Raw genomic sequence first — 13,614 nt, 5'->3', positions numbered from 1 at the left:
CTGATGTGAATTCCACTGATATGCAGTGGTGCATTTGGTGTTTGTTTGCTGTCCTTGGGCCTGGCAGCTATCACAGCTATCACAACGACACGTGTGTCTTGGATAAGCCCAGTTACTTCCTTCCTTCCAGATAAGAGCAAAGAGCTCATGGATTAGAACACTGGCCATCCATTCAGATAAAGAAGGGCCTCACACACACACACACACACACACACACACACACACACACACACACACACACACACACACACACACACACAAACACTGTTATTTTAGCTGTTCTCTCTGTTACTCTCCCCCTCGGCACTAGCAAGGACAAAAACACTGGCATGCATGTATGCACTAGATCTGCATTCACATGTTTCACTGCTTATTGTCTCTATTAACATATTTGACCTCAGTGTCACACACACACCGACACACACAAATGCACACACTTTGGACCGGACATGATCCAGAGCTTAGACAAAACAAAAGTGCCAGGGGCAGAATCCATAGACTAGAAATTCCTGAAAGCAACATCTTTTCTTTTAAAAGATATATGTTAACTTCCCGCAGTTTTGTAGCCCTCACCTTTCCATGGCGTCCCTCTGCTTTGAGTTGTCGCCCCTAGTTGACCCTTAGCTATGCCCCATCCAGTTGAGCCTTGTAAACAGGCTGTTTCCACACACCTTTGCTTTGCTGTGTCAACGCCCACCGCCTCACAACTCTGATGTAGGCCTTGCTCTTGTAGTGCATTCCAGCTACAGGTGCTGAAAGCTAGAAACCATCTCACCACACCCACCCCCAACCTAACATCAGCACTGTCCTCCACCATCCCAGCACCCCCACCACCCACAATGCGATGTTACCACCTTCTTACCATGTCTAACCCTAGACTTGGCTCAGCCCACCCTAAGATCCTGACAACCAGTATCGAAGACCAGGACAGGAAATGCTCAGTCCTTGTCGGCGGGGCAGACAGACGTTTACTCTATCAGCAGTGAAAGACTGATTAGATTAGTTTTGGAGGAGGGCAAGCATCCCACACAATATGTTTGAACTCCAACTGCTCCTGATACCTCCTCTCTCCCTTGCACACATTAAATGTCTAACCCTAACCCCCACAACCCCCAGGGGTCATCCTGTCAAGTGGCTGTCAACAGATCTCATTTACACAAAACTAAACACATGGCCATGTGCAATTTTAATGGGGACGTGCTGGCACTGATTAGAAATTCACGGCTGATGAGGTTTAAGGTTTGCCACTCCAGTTGTTAATGAAGAAAGAAAAAGTTTGTATTTCTTTATGCATACTTCTAAGAGATAGTCATTGTTTTGAATTTCAGATACAGTATATTACAGAATCAGACACACAGTGAGGGAATTTAGTTCACTCCAGTCAGATGTATTCAAACCTTCATTTATTTTCATAAAAGCACTCACCAAAATGGGACTTTGGAAATTAATTTGCTGATTCATTTTGCTGTTTTTTTTATATCGTGCTAATTAGGTTTCCACACAATATGCAACAGGCAGGCTTTTATCATAATACTGCCTTTTGTTTCCATGGTTTCCATTCACCACATTATGCTTGCAAAAGGATGGGAAAAAAAGAAAAAAAACATGATTGATGACTCTTGCTAGAGGCACATAAACATAAACAACCAGCACTGATTGATTAAGTTTCTCGCTGACTTTTGTTTCTTAAACACCAGTTAAAGCAGCACTCGCTGGAACGCGGGCCTGCTAGCTGCCATTTTCTGCCTCCAGGGCATTTTTAGCTCTAGCAAGAAAGAAAGAGAAATTGGACCTGGTGACCAGTGGTTCTTCGCAAGTGACTTATAGGCACTCAGAGTGAGTGATGCCTCAGCTCACCCTGCTAGCAGAAGTAGTCCATTTATTCACTCTGAGCCAACAAAGTTATGAGAGCTTTTTTATTCTTATGAGCTTTTCTGGTAACTGGGTTTTCCAGATGCACATGGTGAATTCTTTGATAGATGTTGCCCTCCATGTCCCTTTGGTAAATGCCCTGTGAGTGCCCTGGAAATAGATGTATTATTATGTGGGTGGGTGACTGTACCGTAGCAGAGCAGCTGTGATGCCACACAGGAAGTGCAAATTGAGGAGCAAGGCACAACCTCCAGGGAACAGACCCATTAGGATAGGAAGTGGTACCAGAACTAAAGATTCAAAACACTTGGTCCCAGAATTATTAGGTTCTATGCAAATGCATAGATAAAGGAGGATTCGTTGTTTGACAAACACTGTTAATCAAAAGTGCAATATCTTCAGTAGTTACTTGGTGTGAAGTCATCTTCAATCTGTATGATTACAGTATCGCTACCTTTGAACCTCCTGGATGAGATGACCTCATGCTGACCTTCCAGAGCCTAGAGGTCAATTCTCTGAACAGAAAAAACAAAACAAAACAAAAAAAGCTTTGTCACAGCCAGCAAGCAAACACTGAAGGGAACAGCTGCGAGTTTTGTACTGACCATGCAAACTGCTGTAGGCTTTGTAAGGTCATTATATGATAATGAAAATCATTACAGAATTACATGGGGGTTTAGGACATGAGAGCAGCGGGGAGGGGAGGGGAGGGCCACATTGGGTTTGATAAATGGACTGTGAAGGTGCCCATCTGGCCCTCTCTATGGCTTTTTCTTCCTGCTCTTTTATCCACTCTCGTCCTTTACTACCCCTCTTTCATTCTCCTCCTCTGTTCTCCAGCGGGCCAGTGTAAAAGCAAGCAGGCTTGTAGTGAAAGATTAACAGAGTGCAAACCCAACTCACCTCTGTGGAGGAGAAAAGAAGAGGGGACGCAGGCGGATTTGTTTATGACCCAAAGCAGGGTTTGTGAATGACTTGGCAAACCCTGTCCTCCCATCTCTCAGTGTGGGCCGGTAGGAGAGTGAGCAGCCACTGACCTTTGGCATCGGAAACAGTTGGACAGCTCAGGATGTGTGAATCGCGATAGGTGGTTACTTAAAATGTTTAAAATAGTCCTTTTTTAATTTGTGTCACATACCTGCTCCTTTTAGATTAGAGAGGGGAGGAAAGATGATGCAAACAAGTTACTGAAATGCAGCATTTGCAGCATTTTGGGTTCATAGCAAGTGACAAGGGATTATGTGGCAATTATGCGGCAGTGGCAGCAAGGGATGGAAATACATCATATTCATCCGTAGCCGATTGAGACATTGTACTTGATATTAAAGGGCCTTTTCTGTTTCTTTGTAAGTATGACAACTTGTAAAGCATATTTTCAGATTTGTTTTTAATTACGAAAGTGTTACTACAGTTAAAGTAATGTATCCATGAGAGAGCATCTAGTTCATGTTATTTCCATGTAATTAGTAGTTTTAACATTTGTTTTTAATGTAGATTATTTTAGGAACTGACCATTTTAATTTAAAATGTTTTAATTAATTTCAGACAAAGAAAAGTTTTATGATCTCATTCCATTCTAGTCCCACTGGACAAGGAGGCAAGGATTTGACCCACACCGTATGGGGCTGGGTATTACTATAATAGCTGTACTCTCAGAGTCTGTGGCGTACTACATCTGTTAGATGTTTATTACTTTTCTCCAACTTGTTGAAAGTTAGTGAGGTCTTTATCCCAAGACAAAGGCAACATCAGCTGACATGGCAAGGACAGAGAAGGAGGTCCACGTGTCCACAGCTGCACTCATCACTCAGCTGTCCATCTTGACCCATGACCCCGTAGGCCTGTCTCCAGCCTCCATTTGGCTTTATGCTTCCTGCCATTGTCATCCTCTCTTGTCCTCACCTGGACAGGGTGCTGCTACTCAAAAGGCCCAGTCTGTCATCAGAACCAAGGGTCACTGGGGGCCAGCAAGGGCCAGAGGGCCGTGGCTGTGCCCAGCCGAGGATGACCCCACCAGTGATGTCAGCTACCAGTTGCACCCCTGTGGAGACGCATAGAGAGAGAGAGAAAAATGAGGAGAGAGACCTTCGTTGGCTGGCACTTCATTCCAGGAGTGGTGACATTTCCTTTGTGTTGTCCCTGACAGACCCCGCCCCTATTCCTGCACTGGGGTGGGGCAGGGAGTTAGGAGACAATGGAGGTCCCCTGTCCCAGATGGGAGTTGGAAAGATTGTCAGTGTCGTGTCCACAATAAAGAGGGAAAGACCACTGCCTTGTCTAATGTGGCCAATGACCTCTTTTTAACGCCTTAGTAGCCCATTCTGCGGGGATTGCTCTCATCCCATAGGCAACCTACTCTCTTTATACACTCAAGGGTTTGCGGGGCACAGGTTCCCATAGACCTAAATGTCATCTCTTCAGCTGTCATTGCACCAGTGTTGTTGGGGTGGCGTTTCTGAAGGTTTAGAATTTTATCAAGGTGTCATTACGTGGAGGCGTTTGAGAAACAGGGTTTGTGAGGTACATTTAAGAGAAGGTGAAATTAAGCTGTTAATAAGTAGGTTTAATCAGCGAGTGCTGTTGCATTTGAGCTGGCATCATAAACCAATGTTCCTGTTTGGCGGCAGGTCGGTCCGGGCATGTTGTCAACCAGGCCTGTGTGATGTAAGTTGCAACCCGAGGTGACAGGTTAATCAGATCTCCCAGACAGCAGGCCCACATTGCCTCTACATCACCCCCACAACAGCGGTCCTGTTTTGCAAACAGAACAGCCAGGGCTAGCTCAGTCTGTTTATCTTGGCAAGAGTTGCCAGCCAACAGTTTTTCTAGCTGCACCATTGTTTCTCTTTACCTCAGGGGTTTGCTTTCTGCAGTGGTAGGTAAACACCTGTGTGTGGTGGGTGGAACCCTCATCCCACAATCATGTTATGTTCATATGACCTGTGTTGTCTGTGTGCCTTTTTCTTTGCACCACCTACTTTTACCATCGTCGGCATTGTTGTGTTTATCTAGTTCAGGGCACTGGAGGAGAAAACAAATAAGTACATCTCATCTGTCTCTTTCATCGCCGGCCAGCCTGTAATTAGCGCAAGCGCAGTGGTTAGCCCGAGACGCTGTCGTCTAATTTGTCTGTCTTTATCTAAAACATGTCTGTGTGGTCCCCTACACTGGTTACATGCGTGCAGCGAGATTGCCTGTGGCCTGGGTGTTTGTGAGGTGTGTGTTTTTTGTGAGTTTGATTGTAAATTATGAATTCTTCTCTCGTGCACCCGCCCCTGTTTAACAATCAGTCAGTTATGTGTGACATGTCCTGACCTCAGCAGAACCTCACAGCTGCTGTTGCCGTAGCAATCGTCCTCCCATCCTAGTTCGCTCCCAGGCTGGAAAGTACTTCAGAGAATGTCTTGTTCTTGCAGGAATGTACTTTGAACAAGATGACTGATGATGCTATTTCTTTACCTTCTACTTACTGTACAAACAAGTTCTCCCCGTGTAAATATGCACTTAGAGCTATCTTTCCTGGTTCTGAAACAAGTCAGTAATTAGCCGTTGAGGTACATGCTTTCTCTCGTTTTGTGGTTAGGTGTGGGAATGGAAGGCTCACAACTGGCATGAATCAGTATCACATTGTTTCTTTGTGAAATTCACAATCCACTTATCCTTCACTGAGTCACAACTGCATTAAATTGCTTGCAGGTTTTAATTGAAACGGTGATTTCATAATTATGCGTTTCACAGTAAGAGGTTGGCAATGCAATGTGGCACAGAAAGGGAGAAAGAGAGAGTTAAAAATGTCATTAAAAGTCCCACAGACATTTAAACACACTTGTTGCAGAGACAGTTGCACATTAAATCCTGCCTTTTTTAATATGGAAACAAGATTTGTGTTTGGAAAAGACAATGTGGTAAAGAGAGGGGAGGGAGGGTATGGGTTTGGGCCTGTTTTACGGGTAGGCAGGAAAACCAGGACATTCTTTCTGGTCAAACCAAACATCCCAGAGAGCTGATAAAGCATGATTGGGTGAGGATGTGTGGCAGCCATATGAAGCAAATAGCAAGAACATAGCATTATGGGCCGGTGGAGGGTGTGCTCACCAAAAACACTCTCATTACTGTTTATCTCATCTAAATCTTGTTTGTCCTTGGTTGGGTCACAGTTCTCCTTAAAACATGAAGTTGTAAATTTACCAATTCAGGAACAAACACTTGAGTGTGGTGAGCGAGCTAATAAGCACAAGTAGAACCGTGACAGAGAATTATGTCAGTTATTAAGTGTAGGAAAATCTGCATATCAGAAATTGTGTTTTGTGTTTGGTTTGTTACAGCTACTTGTTTGGAGGTTGAACATTCCTGTGCTGAGTTCAAGTCCTTGCTATGTAACGTCTATAACACAGAATTAACTGAAGGAATGGATGTCATTTTTAAACGCACGCATGCACATTTTATATGCTTGCACATCACATGCTCCATCCATTCCCTTTTTCTCTCTCTCTCTCACACCCACCCACACTCCCCTCCCACTCTATACACACACACACAAACACACTCCCCTCCCAGTCTATACACACACACACACACACACAAACCTTCCACTCTATACACACAAACACACACACACACACACACACCTTCCACTCTATACACACACACACACACACACACACACACCTTTCTCCCCTCCTCTGTTAATTATAACCTACACTGCTGGAACACTTCATTTCATATCAAGCATATTGTCTCTTCAAGGCTGGCAGGCAGGTCATAAATTATCCTGAAGGTGAGGATGGAAGTTGGAGGAGATAGTTATGAAAATTTCATCTGTCTGCCGTAGCGGCCGCAGCTGCTCCTGTCACCAGCCGTGTGCTAGAGGAATTACACCGGGTCAGCGTTTGTGTGCATGTGTGTGTGTTCTTCAATTTGTGCATATGCGTAGATACATGAACACATGTGAACAGTTACAGTGTGCACGGATACACAGCTCTCACGCATGCAAGTCTTTGTGTATCTCCACATTTGTCCCTGTGTGCGTGTGTGTGTTCCTGTGTGTGTTCCTGTGTGTGTCGCTGGGCCAATGTGTACAGCGGGTTGGCCAGGTAAGACCTGCCTGTCAGTGTGTGGAACATCTCTGGCGTCCCTGTCACCCCAGGGCCCCCAGTTCTGCCCCGAAGCAGGGAGACTTGGAGGGGGGACAAGCTCTCAGGGCGGTCCCCAAGCTGTCTCTGTTCATTACTGCTACATAGACGGGACGTGGCCGGCAGGTGGCCAGACCTTTACTCCTTACCTACTGTGATCATCTGCTGCTCCACTCTGTGTATTTGTGTCTGCGTGGGTGGGTGTGCAAGTGTGTTTGAGAATGAAAAAGAGTCAGAGGAAACCCGTAACTTATGTATTTGAGCAGGGAAATACATATTTTATGTTTGGCCTATGAATGTGCGTTGTGTGTCTGTGACAGATTATTGCATTGAAGCAGTGTGCCTGTGCACGCACATCTTTTAATGTGTACATATATACAAATTTACAGAAATTCTGCATTTGGAGAGAGTGGAGTGCTGCTGTGGCACTTTCTTGACAGAACGCAGAGCAGCTCTTCTCAACAGACAGCCACCCCAGTGGCAATTAGTAAGAAAAGGAAAACACAGTAAAACTCCCCCCTCGTCCGCTCATCCCTTCCTACGTCAATCTGCAGTTTCCTGCAAAAATTCTATTAGGGCCAAAGTCCATAGCTGTTAATTACAATTCTAACTAGCTTGCCTCCTGACGAATGGATGGCTTCAGCAGCGATGTAGGATAAAAGGGATATCAGCGATTTCACTTCCCTGTACAAAGGCTGCCTCTGAAATGGGTCATCAATCCCATAGTGATAAATGTCTGGTGGAGTAATGACTCTCTTATCGGCGCCGGATTACTGCAGATATTTGTAATTAGTGTAGCCACACAAGTCCCCAACAGATGTTTTTGAGGCGGCACAATATTGAAGCCTTGTTTGAGTACTAAATGGGAACTTTCTGCAAAGAATAGGGATAGTTAGAGCTATTGTATTGCAGCAGACATAGGTGAATCAGGAGAACTGAGATGCTGTTTTGTTAGTGGGAATGTGTGTTTGTGTTGTGCTGTGCACACACACCTACAGTACACACAAATGTATGGAGCCACATGTACACACACACACTTGCTCATGACCTGATAGCTAAATACACAGCCCGAGGTCTATCCTTAAGATATTGAGCTCAGCCGTCACATGACTGTGGGAGCCAGGGGGCTCCTCTTCTCCTCCTGTTCTTCTTCCTCCTCCTCCTCCTCCTCCTCCTCCTTTTCCTCCTATCCCAGCCCCTGAGGTAGCCACTGCCACGCCAGGGGGAGTGAACGATTCACTTTTAACTTCCATTTCTCCTGTTTTGGATCGAGATTCACTAGCCGCCCTGAAGTTTTATCCTTCTTCCTCCTCTTCCAGCTCTCATGAAATCACAATGTGATGTATTCAGCCTGAGGTGTAGCTCTATTCACAATGCAGTTTGACACTACGAAGCCCTGCTCCCCCTGCTTTCACAATGCATCTGTACAGACGGACTGCTGACAAGTCAGTACCACTAATACAATTGTCCTGGCAGTAGTCGACAGCTACTTTGACTAAAGATGTTTAATGTACGCTTCAGGAAGGGAGACCTGTGTTGGATTCATCTCTGTCTCTCGCTATAAATATGTGTATATAAATACTGTATATATATTCTAAAGAACTGGTGCCAATGGACCCTTTGTGTCTAGATTTGTTGCCAAAATATACACTCACCAACCCACTGTATGGCACACCCACAAACCTATAAACACATACACAGCCTGGCCAGCACTGACAGACGTGTAAGCAGATGCAGCCAGAACTGGTAATGGCAGGTGATTATAAGTGGCACACGTGCCAAACTAATTAAACCCCTGGGTTGACAGCAGCATTTGGTAGCACTGGCATTCTGGCATGCTGGCATTAGAATAATTGTAGCAGTAGCACGTTTCACCTGCGAGACTGCATCTAACAACGTCATTTATTTTACAGCATGCTGCACCGGATGTTGCTACAGAGGGTCGAGTTAGCTTGCTTTAGATTTGACATGTATGGCAACCTCTGGCACAGATGGGACATCTTTTCTTGCCCGGGGGTGTATTGTTTCTGTTTTATGCAGTGCAAAAATGGTTTATCAAGTTGCTAATTTTGTTTAACATAAAAACGTTAACCCCTTGATGCCGATTGTCTGCAAATTCGCATACCAAATGCAGCCTGATATTTTCAGGCAGGCTGACCTAGCTCTGCATGTCCCCCAAGCAGCACACACTGTAGCAGGCAGGCAGGCAGGCAGGCAGGAAGGAAGGAGAAAAGGACAGGAGGATGAGTTCTCTCAGTTTGTTCACTTCTCAGGTCATTACTTCTCCAGCTGGAGGGCTGTAGCTGTGATCCACCTCACAGAGGTCAGTTGTGCCAGGAGGCCAAAAACTGCACCAGGAGGCCCACCTGCTTACGTGCATCTCCACACACACACACACACACACACACCTGGACAGTTGAGTAAGAATTCTGACATACCTTCTTCAGTTCTGTGGAAACTAGACTGGTTGTAACCGACTTGACTGATTCATGTGATTGCCTTGTGCTATGCAGCAGGTGTGTCTAGGCCAGGTGCACACTGTGCTGCATCACAAGGTGTGTGCACTTAAGGCGAGAGGTAAATCTGATATTGTATCTGTTGTGTAGGAGTGAGTGCAAGGTGTTTGCGTGTATTCTCAGATTTATGGGCTGTGTCGTGGCATATCATATGCTGTCATGTGATCTCCGAACTAAGACCTTAGACAGCCGTAGATTTTCTGTGCTGTAAATAGCAGTGACAAATAGGGTGTATTCAGCTCCCACACATTTTCCCCATAGGCTGCATTGTCTTGTCCACTTGCACATAATTGCTTCCTTGCTTTACTGTATATATATCACTTGCTGAAACATAAACTTAACATTTTCAGGTTTTATTTCACATTCACGGACTGCGTTCGCTCTCGATAGCTACTGTGTTAAGCTGGTTGTAGAAAAAGTGAAAAATCAGCTCTTTGAAGGCACAAGTAAGTGGCCGATGGCAGCTGATAGCTGGGGCTTAGTGGATCCTCATTATGTGCTGTAGCAAGCTGATTAAAACATTTGATTTTTTCCCAGTGTGTGTGTGTGAGTGTACAGTCAAGGGCCTGTGTGTGTCCTGTGTATGTGCGAGCGTCATGTGCATGCGCATGTGCGAAAGCGTAGACCTTCGGGCTGCTGCGGTGTGTTATCTGTTTTTTCAACCTTGTCATACTAATTACAGTCCATATTTACTTACATTCTCTTTTTGTTTTCTGCCCTCGATAGGCATCTGTGAGCGCCGCTGCCTAGGCTGTTCTCATTAACAAACTGATGATGTGTGATAGGTCTATCTGGTGATGATACAAGGAGCTTTTCCTAAAAAAGAGGTCATGATACAAATGTTGTCAGCTTTTTGCAACCACAAAGAATTATGTTCTTGTTATCAGTGACGCTGTGATTGCAGTTTTGCCAGTGACTGTTGGTGGGGAAACACTCTGTTCAAATCAAAGCCAAATAAAAAAAGGCGCAACATTAATTTGTATCAGAACCATATTAAATTGTATTATGGCCCCATGATAAGCCAATTCTCAGGGATGTAAAATGGAATAAAAGAAGGGGATAAAGGCTGCACAAAATTTCTAATCTTTATTTTTTTTTCCTCTGAAAAACTTGATAGTTTTCCTCTTTGGACATGGAAAATAAATATCACTCCTTTCTTACAGTGTTCACAGAAAGTTTCTGTTGCTTCATTATGTATGTCCACACGCCATGCAGGATGAAACCACTGGCTGAAAACTGATTCTAAGGTACAGTGGTGGCTAGTGTTGGGCTTTCAAAAACCCATTTAAGTTGCACAAACAAGTAACAGCTAGAATTGCTAGACAGCAGATGTAACCAATATCCGTCCCTTGAGCAACTTACAAGTTAAATATCTCAGACCTATGCCAAGTTACTGACCGTGTTCATTGCGGGTCGCTCACCACATGTCACTGAAGAAAAAGACGGATGGAGCAGACCAGACCCTAACACTGTTGCTGGCTTTTCGGAAAACACAATTTCTTATTAACCAAACCCCATTCGGTTAACTAATCTGGTTACAGTGCAATCAACAACAGCTTTATGCATCTGTGTGTATTAGAGAGACATAGACCAACTTTACAATAGGATTTGTAAATGGTTAAACTGAACAGGAAGCGGTGTGCGGATACATGGTGGGGTGAGCAGGCTAAATCACCGACAGCTGAGTTTTATATGAGGGAGGTGGGTGGTAGGGTGTTTGGGGGTGTGAATGGTTTTATATGAGTGTGAGTGACTGATTCCCAGACACAGAGCACAGTGCATCCTGAATGGGTAAATGGCATTTATTCAGCCGGTTAGTCTGGGAAAACATATGGTGCCATTTGGAGGCCCAGACTGGTGCACGCTGTTCTCCTGTAATTAGACTGGCCCAGCAGAGCAGCTACATAACTGCTTCATGATAACCGCCCTACTGTAGCCTACAGAGCTGCTGCCACCCAGCCCTGGCTGCAGCACAAGACCAGCACACCGCATTACACATCCTGTTAACACACTGTTCAACACCAGTGAACACCAGTGACACCACAGCTTTGGCAGCTGCACATGTGCCAGATTTACTGTATGTGATGGCACAAACAAATATATGCACTATACCTTTCATTCGATTTATGCTTGCAAAGTGCATAAAAATGTAGTTTGATTTACCAAAGCAGCAACTGATTGCACAGTCAGTGACTGGGGCTGCCTTATAGTTGCATTCTGGGATAATTTAAAAATGTGCAGTTCAGAAAGGCTTCAGATAAAAAAAAGTATAGTGATGTCTGTAACTAAAATTGTAATCTTCATTTATAGAAAGGTTGAAGTATGAGTCATTAAATAAACTTTAAAATGAAAAAATAGATGGATTCACATAAAAACAAATATTGCTTATAAAAAACTTAAGCCGCCACAATATAAATGTCAAATCAAAGCATATCCACAGCACATTAGCAGCTCAGTGAATGTCAAGTTCAAGTTTAATGACCACTCGGCTGCAACTCCCCATCCAATCTTTGTTTGGTCAGATTTTGCATTATTTTATATGTTATAAAACATTTGGTTATTGCGTTCCCGTATTATTAGTTCTGTTTTTCTTTTTCTAATTGGATACTACCTCAGTACTGCTACCCTGTAATTTTTTGGGGGCGCTCTCTTTCTTTGTAGTCAGAGATGTGTGTGTATAGTTTAATATACCTGAGCATATTGTGTGGGTTTAGTGAAGAAGACTGAAAACACTACATTTGTATGATTGTGGTTGTCTAGAGAGAATAAGAGTCCAGCAGAATTCACTATAAAGGTATTTTATCATATGTTTAATCATTTGTGTGTTCATCCCTTACCACATACTCACCCGTTGGCCTGTGTAAGAAAGTAGAACACCTTTTTCTTTCTCTCTTTTGTCTTCTTTATTGTCTTTGCACTTTTCTATTTTTTTTTTTAATCACTCCCCACTATCCCTCCATCAGGATCAGTGGAGCAGATTGTGGGTCGAAGGCGTGGGTTGTGTTGGCAGGGCTGTGGGGCGTCAGCTGGGCTGTTGTCCCATCAGGGGGAACAGGCTGGCAGCCCGGCGGGAAGGCCCTGTTAAAGATACACTGCTGGGAATCGGACTGAGCCAGTGCCTGGCCTAAACCTCGCACGCACACACATCAACACACACACCAGGAGGGATTGGTAAGGAAAGTGGTGGGGGTGTCCAAATCTGTGATAAAGACATTTCCCCCCTCATTTATAACATCTGACACCACCAGTCTGCCCTCTCCTCCTCCCTCATCAACATCCCCACAAAGATCACACACACACACACACACACACACACACACACACACACACACACACACACACACACACACACACACACATACACATACACATACACAAATACACATGGTGGTGCACATACAGCGAAAATACATGCTGCAGTCTATAGTCTTAAACTGTAGTTTCTCTAATGACCAGTAGATGCTGGCTCAGAAAATAAATCTCTGTCTTCACAGGCTTCCATGAAACATATGACACTCCTTCAATATGCACACATATACTTACATTCTGTCTGTGTCCAGAAGGGTCTGTTTGTGTGGCATGCTATTCTGTTATTGTCTATTTAGCAAGTACAGCATGCGAGAGCACTGCCAAATTTGCATATGCCGCCATGTATATTTCAGCAGCGTTTAAGACACACACATCACTGGCAGTGAATTATGCATGGAGCTGGTACAGTGGAGGTGCTTGTTTTATACACTTGTGAAGAGAAACCGAACTGTGTTTTCTTCTACTCGTGACGCTCAAGGCCCAAGGCCCATTAAAGCACACCGGTGCAGACTGCTTCTAAATGGACTGGTGGTGTACATCGTATTCCCCTTTAACAAAAGGGGCCTGGCATAGGGAAAGGCATCCGGCAGGTTCTGACAGCTAGGTAAGAGGATTCCCACCTCTCCAAAGGGACTGACTGAGGTGCCGTTGTAGTATCCTTGTAGACCACTCTGTCGTTTTCTATGTGAATGTGCATGTGTGTTTGTTAAATGCGGTGCTGTGGCAGAGATGACTGACTGAATAATTCAAAACTGGCATGTCTCACAAAATGATGCAAACCCGTG

At 44.5% G+C, this 13,614-nt stretch overlaps 1 protein-coding gene across 3 annotated transcripts in view; it reads left to right on the top strand.

Moving 5' to 3' along the window:
• Positions 1-13,614, top strand: part of fto (FTO alpha-ketoglutarate dependent dioxygenase) — a 114,870-nt gene that overhangs the window by 51,909 nt on the left and 49,347 nt on the right. The window lies entirely within an intron of this gene.

Source organism: Micropterus salmoides, unplaced genomic scaffold (genome assembly GCF_014851395.1).
Source record: "Micropterus salmoides isolate LMB-PRFRI ecotype aquatic unplaced genomic scaffold, ASM1485139v1 Ms_hic_scaffold_6, whole genome shotgun sequence".
NCBI lineage: Eukaryota > Metazoa > Chordata > Actinopteri > Centrarchiformes > Centrarchidae > Micropterus > Micropterus salmoides.
This window is presented reverse-complemented; position numbering and strand designations above follow the sequence as displayed.